This window comes from Hemitrygon akajei, unplaced genomic scaffold, assembly GCF_048418815.1.
Source record: "Hemitrygon akajei unplaced genomic scaffold, sHemAka1.3 Scf000037, whole genome shotgun sequence".
NCBI classification, from domain to species: domain Eukaryota; kingdom Metazoa; phylum Chordata; class Chondrichthyes; order Myliobatiformes; family Dasyatidae; genus Hemitrygon; species Hemitrygon akajei.
The window spans coordinates 4702429-4710442 of NW_027331923.1; positions in this window are offsets into that span (position 1 = coordinate 4702429).

Below are 8014 nucleotides of genomic sequence, written 5' to 3' on the forward strand. Positions count from 1 at the left end.
TTAGATATGGCAAAGTTATTCCACATGGTAGGGGAGTCTAGGAGAAGAGGGCACGGCTTCAGGATTGAAGGACGTCCATTTTGAACAGAGATGCGGTGAGAGTACTTCAATCAGAGTGTGGCAAATCGGTAGAATTTGTTGTGGAAGGTAAGTCATTGGGTGCATTTAAGGCAGATATAGATAGGTCCTTAATTAGCCAGGGCATCAAAGGGTATGGTGTGAAGGCAGAGCAGTGGGGCTGACTGGGAGAATTGGATCAGCCCATGATTGAATCGCGGAGCAGACTCGATAGTCCGAGTAGCCTCCTTCTCGTCTTATACCATGTGGTCTTATGGTCATAAAAAAATTGGAACATGCTCCTCTGAACTTATCGGTTGGACCAAAAGACTGGAAGATATAGGGGAAGGAAGTAGGCCATTTTCCCATTGAGTAGGCTCCGCCATCATGACTGGTGCCATGATATCTTGTGACCAAAATTCTACTAACTTCACACCATATCATTCATGCCCCTTACCAATTAAGAATATGTCAATTCTGCCTTAAATATACATAAATACTAGTCCTCTCAGCTCCCCGCGACAAAGAATTCCACAGATTCCCCACTCTCTGGCTGCAGAAACCCCTCCCTATCTCCATTCGAAAAGGAAACCCTTCCTTTCTAGTACTGTGTCTTCTGATCATAGACTCGACCACCGTAGGAAACATCCTCTCCACATCCACTCTATTCAGCCCTTTCACCATTCAATACGTTTCCATTAGGTCAGCATTCATTCTTCTGAATTCCACTGACTAGAGATCATTTTCGGGAACCTCCTTTGAACCCTCTCCAGTTCAGTACATTCTTTCTAAGACAGTGTACCGGGAACTACTCACTTACAGGAAGTGAAACCTCACGAGTGCTTCTAAAGTCTCAGCATTTCATCCTTTATTTTATATTCCAGTGTTCCTGAAACGAAGGTTAACATCCCGTTTGCCTACTTCAGCACAGGCACAGACTGCATCTTAACCCTGACGAAATCCTGCCCAAGGGCTGCCGGGTCCCTTTGCGACTCGGTAGTTTTGCATCTTCTCTCCATTTAGAAAATTATCAACCTTTTCATTTCTTCTAACAAAGTGCATGACCATAAACTTCCCGATATGTATTCCATCTGTCATTTCTTTGCCAGATCTCCTAATCTGTCTAAGTCCTTCTTCAGCCTGTCTACCTCCTCAAAACTACCTGCCCCTCCATGTATCTTCAGATCGTCTGCAACCGTTGCAACAAAACCATCAATTCCATCATCCAAATCATTGATATGCAACGTAAAAAGAATTGATCCCGCCACAGACCCCTATGAACACAATTGGACACTTGCAGCTAACGAGAACAGGCTTCCTGTATTCTCCAGCTTTGCCTCCTGCCAATTAGCCGATGTGTTATCCATGCTCGAATCTTTTCTGCATTACCGCGATCGCATGGCTTGTTAAGAGGCCACACGCGTGACACTTTGCCGCAGACATTCTGAGCATCAAGCGCACATTCACCGACTCACCTCGGTCTGTGCTGCTTGTCATTTCTGCCGCGAATTCCAAAAGGTTTTCAGGTAAGATTTTCCCTTGAGAAAACTCTGCTGCCTACGGCCTATTTTATCATGTGCCTTCAAGTGATCAGAGACCTCGCCCTGCAGCATCGTCCCCAACAGCATTCCACACACTGAGGTCAGACTAACTAGCCTATGTTTCATTTCTCCTGCCCCTGTCCCTTCCGGAAGAGTGGAATGACATTTGTAATTTTCCTGTCTTCCGGAGACATTGCCGTCTCCAGAGATCCTGAAAAGAACATTATTAATGCTTCCACGATCTCTTCAGCCGCCTCTTTCATTCCCCTGGTTTGTGCACCATCTGGTCCGGGTGGCTTTCCTGCCTTCCGCAGATCTCTTTTGTTGTCTATACCGAAGGAGGGAACACAAGACTAATTAATCAACCCCCGTGAATACTGACCACATGATGAACCGGAAGCCAATGCGACTGGGCGATCTGATATCCGGGTACAGGAGAACTCACAGGATCACTCCGAAGTTAGCTGGTTAACTGAAACCGACGCTGTGTAGACAGAAACTTCTTCCTCCGTCAACAGAGATGTTCCGAGATTCCTTTTCGCTTCGTCTACTCCTCGCGTCAAGCACTGGCTGGAGGAGACTCCCTCATTGTGCTCTCAGTTTCTGGTAGTGAGAACAATATTTACCAACATGATTTATTGACTGAGTAATTGAAGAGAACAATTTGTCAGTCACGGACCTGCGTAGAGTGTTATTGATTGTAAATCCTTCCGGACCATTCTCAATGAATCGGGATACCCTTCCGCTACCATTGTTGTTGCCCTTACTTGCATCTTCTCCATGTCACCGCCACCCGTCCCGAACACATCTTCGTGCCTCCCTAACAGGACTGCAGTTTACCTTGTACTCGCCTGCCACTCCATGAGCTACCGCATCCAGCTCGTCACTCTCTATTAGTTCCGCCTATTCTACCACCAATCGTATCTTTACTTGCCCTCTCCCGCACCACTCTTCGTTTTCTAGTGGGATCACTCTGTCTGTGATTCCTTCGGCAACTGTTCCCTACCCACCGATTTCCCTTCTGGCACGTATACCAGCAGTGCTACCCCTGCCCATTCAGACCCCCAAACAATATTCCCAGGTGAGGGAACACGTCACCTCGCCCAATCTATCGGTGCCATCCATTATATTAGGTAGTTCCGTTGCAGGCATCTCTACATCGGTGAGACTGACATAGTTTCGGGGACCACTTTGAGCAACTCCTTTGCCCCATTCATAATATACAGGATTTCGCAGTGGTCGAGCATTTGAATTTTATGACCCATTCCAATTCCGACATGTCGTTTCCTCCCCTCCTCTCATGCCCGATGAGTAAAATTACTGATTGGACACCAGTAGGAATAAACACTGATAATGTTAATCCAGTGATTTTTAAAATCCCCTTCCCTCTGTTTTATTTTTATCATTCCCCGTCTGGATTCCCTCTTGCCTCATCTCTTCACGTCACCTACGTTTCACCTCTGTCGTCTCCTCCCCTTCTCTTTCTCCACTCCCCTTTCCCATTCTTCAACCCTTTGCCTTTTGCACCTATTATCTCCGAGCTTCACACTTCATTTCACTCTCCAATTATCCCACCTTTACCTTGAACTGTCTCATCCTTTAACTGCTAGCTTGGACTCATTCCCCTCCTCTAACCTTCCTACGGTGTCTTCCCCCTTATTTCCCGTCCTGCTGAAGGGTCTTGAGTCGAAACGTCGCCGCTTTATTCTTCACCATGGATGGAGGCTGACCTGCTGAGTTCATTGGCTTCATGAACTTTGCTTCATGAAGCAAAAATGGCTTCATTGTTTTGTTAAAAGTAGGAATGCTTCTTTGTTGCGAGAGAGTACTGGAATCTGGTTTGGGTTAAAATTTACTGATAACGAGAATTGTATTCTTGTGTTAACCAATTGGAATTAATGTTGTTCTTTCTTCTGAGTCTGTAAGCTATTGTCGGCGGACTTTTGGGGAGATCGGCGCGAGGGGGTGAGAGAGAGAGGACGCGATGCTGTAAACGGGGCGAGGAACGGACCCCAAGGGGGGGGGGGTGGTCCGAGGCCAGGAGGTACCCCGAGGAGAGGAGACGAAGATAGATGTGCTTGTTTGACCACTTCGGGTGGTCCTGAGCTGCAAGTCGAGGAGTTCGGAGGGGGTCGAATGGTAGCCAGAAGACTTCCGTAATTGAGCTCCAACGGTTGCGCACGAACTGGTTTGGACTTTCATAAGTTTGGCGCCTTTTCTTTATTTTTTTCCTTCATTTATACTGTATCGTTATTAATGACTTAGTTATAGTAACCTTTATAAATTGTACTCATTTAATCGCATATGGTGTACTGTCTGTTTTTGGGTGAGGCAGGGAAATCACACAGCATCCACATCAGCTGATTACCCAGTTTGGCGGGCCGAAGGCTGCTCCCCCTAGACGAGAACGAGCTGAGCGAGCCTGAGGCGACCCAGGGGGTTACACTTAGATAATGATGAATATATAATATTCATCAATCTCCGAACGTTAGACAAAGAATAACGGCCTTTGATAAAGCCGGGTTGATACATAGAAATAATCTTAGTTAAATATTTTCCAAGCGATTAGACAATATTTTAGAGAGATTTTTTTGCATCCACATTTAATAGCGAAATAGGTCTATATGATGAACATTCACAGTATCTTTATCTTTTTTTTAAGAATTAAGGAAATAGATGCTTCATAAAAAGAAGAAAGTAAATTACCCTCGTCAAAGGTTTCGTGAAATATTTCTCAAAGATCCGGAGCAAGTAATCTTTCAAGTTTTTTCTGTTCCCTCTGAATAACTATCAAGTCCAGGAGCATTACCTGATTGCATTGATAAAATAGCTTTCTGAATTTCATGCTCGGTAATTGGAACATCAAGCATCTGTTGATCTTCAAGCCAAATTTGTGGAAATTTAATCTCATGTAAAAAAAAGCCTTCATTTTCGAGGAGTCTGCAGGAGATTGAGATCTATAAAGATCAGAATAAAAATCCTGAAAAGTATTATTAATGTCCTCATGGTTACTTACTATATCTCCATTATTTTTACGGATCTTTAAGATTCGTATTTTAGCTCTAGCTGCTCTTAATTGAGAAGCTAAGAGCTTATTATTTTTATCCCCAAAGGTATAAAATTGACTTTTCAATTTACGCAAATATCCTTCAATAGGATATGTTAGTAATAAATTATGCTGAGATTGTAATTCTTCTCTTCTTTTAAATGAAACAGCATTTGGCGAGATTGCATTAATGTTATCTAATTATTTAATTTGTTCAGAGATTTTATCTATTTCCGTTCTTGGTTGTTTCTTCAGTTTAGTTATATACAACATAATTTGACCAGTTAAATAAGCTTTTAATGTATTCCAACTTACTAACTGAGAGACGTTTCCTATATTATTAAAGAGTTAAAAACAAGTCTTTTATCTGAGCTTCGATAAAGTCAACAAATTCTGAACTTTGTATTAAATGTTCAGGTAAACGCCAAAATAGTCCGGTAGAAACAATATCATTCAATTCAAATATTAAGTTTAAAGGAGCATGATCAGAAATAATGATCTCACCATACTCACATTTCTGAACATTGAATAAAAGTCGAGGGTCAACTATAAAACAGTCGATTCTCGAATGTTTATTATGAACATGTGAGAAAAAAGAGTATTCTCTATCACTAGGATGTATATGCCTACAGATCTCAATTAAACCGTAATCAATTAAAAATGAATTAATAAGTGATGCAGAACGATTAGGGAGTTGATATTTGGATGATGACTTATACATTAAAGGATTTAGACAAGTATTAAGATCACCAACCATTAATAACATATATTCATTTAAATCAGGTAATAACGCAAAAACAGTTTCAAAAAATGAGGGATCGTCAACATTTGGTCCATAAATATTAACCAAAACAATTTTTCTATTACAAATTGTTCTTTAACAATCAGAAATCTACCATTGATATCATTTATAATATCCTCCTGGTTAAAAGGAATATTGGAATCAATAAAAATAGAAACACCTCTAGTTTTACTCTGAGAAATTGCATGAAACCGAGGACCCTCTCAAAATTTAAAAAATCGATTTTTATCACATAACCTGATATGCGTCTCTTGAGCAAAAAATTATATCAGGCTGGAATCGGTTAATAACTTTAAACGTTTTCTTACGTTTTATAGGATGACTCCAACCACGAACATTCCAAGTTAAAACATTTAGCTGCTTAGATGTCATCATGGAACTTTGTGTCTAAAAACAATAGTTAGACGCATGTCAGGATAGGATAGTCGAAAATGGCGGAGATGAACAACAATAAAAATAATTGGCGTATGCTCCGGGATTCCATAATGGGGAGAAAAAAAATGAAAAAAAAAATCCCACCCAAACTAGAAAGCCCAGAAGCAAGTCGAAATCAATCGACGCAAGCCCCAAGAAAGGCGTAGACGCGAATGCCAATGCAAACTCCGCCTACCTAAGTAAAAAAAGAGAAAAAATATCTCTGTCTCCCTCTACCGAACATAAAGCGCATTACAGTCGACATTATATCTCAATATAATTAACTTGGAAGGAAAGTGTTTTTCTTGTATAACAACACGACCTTCAGTTGAAAGTAACCTTCATAACGTTAGATAAGGGAAGAAAAACACATCCAAACCAAATCTTGAAATATTTGCACAGAAGAAAAACAATCGTCGTCTTTAAATTGTCCGGTCTATCTTTAAAACATAAAGAAATCCAAATTACTACTTAAAAAAATATTAACAAAAGCATACGAAGCAAAAAAAAAAACAATTGATTTACTTAAATGCTGCAGAAAAAAAATCTAAATGGTTCAAACTTATTACAGACGATCAACAGCTCTCCCTCCATGTCTTCTGAAATTGAAATAATCCAAACCAGACTTTTTCAGAGATAAAAATGTATTTTAAAGTAAAGACTTCTGTAACCATCAAATCTTTCAACCTCATCACTCTTTACACCGTGAGACAATCAAACCATTATAAATCATTCAAGCTTCAGTTTTGTCATCGGATGCATCGGAGAAAGAATTAATAAAACTCAATGCATCAAGTTTCAAAATTGAATTTCAAAACTCGCTGGACTCGGCAATGCTCCCGGCAGATTGGAAAAATGCTAATGTAACTCCTTTATTTTAAAAGGGCAATAGACAGAAGGCTGGGAATTATAGGCCAGTTAGCCTAACATCTGTGGTTGGCAAAATGTTGGAATCGATAATTAAGGAAATAGTAACAGGGCATTTGGATAAACACAGCTTAATAGGACAAAGTCAGCATGGCTTTACAAAAGGGAAGTCATGTTTGACAAATTTGTTGGAGTTCTTTGAGGACATAACATATAGGGTAGATAAAGTGGAACCAGTGGATGTGGTGTATTTGGACTTCCAAAAGGCATTTGACAAGGTGCCACACCAAAGATTATTAATTAAAGTAAAACATCATGGGATTGGGGATAATATTCTGGCATGGGTAGAGGATTGGCTTTCTAACAGAAAACAGAGAGTTGGGATAAATGGTTTATTCTCAGACTGGCAGTTGGTGACTAGTGGTGTTCCGCAGGGACCCCAACTCTTTACAATCTATATTAATGATTTGGAGAAAGGGACTAAGTGCAACGTATCGATGTTTGCTGATGACACAAAGATGGGAGGGAGTGTAATGAGTGCGGAGGACATTGAAACCCTGCAGTGGGACATAGATAGGTTGAGTGATTGGGCAGACATTTGGCACATGAAATATAATACTGACAAGTGTGAGGTCTTGCACTTTGGCAGGAAAAAATAATAGAGCAAGTTATTATCTAAATGGAGAGAAACTGGAAAGTGCTTCTGTGCAAAGGGATCTGGGGGTTCTGGTGCAGGAAACACAAAAAGTTAGTATGCAAGTGCAGCAGGTGGTCAAGAAGGCCAATGGAATGCTGGCTTTTATTGCTAGGGGGATGGAGTATAAGAACATGGAGGTCTTACTGCAGTTGTACCGGGTATTGGTGAGACCACACCTGGAGTACTGCGTGCAGTTCTGGTGTCCATATGGACATACTGGCTCTCGAGGCAGTGCAGAGAAGGTTCACTAGGTTAATTCCGGGGATGGGTGGGTTGATGTATGATGAGAGGTTGAGTAGATTGGGACTCTACTCATTGGAGTTCCGAAGAATGAGAGACGATCTTATTGAAACATATAAGATTGTGAAGGGGATTGATCGGGTGGATGCGGGTCGAAATCGGGTGGATGCGGGGATGATGGGTGAAACTAGGACTAGGGGGCATAATCTTAAAATAAGGGGATGCCGTTCCAGGACTGAGATGCGGAGAAATTCCTTCAGTCAGAGGGCAGTGGGGCTGTGGAATTTACTGCCCCAGAGAGCTGTGGAAGCTACTACACTCAATAAATTCAAAACGGAGATAGACATTTT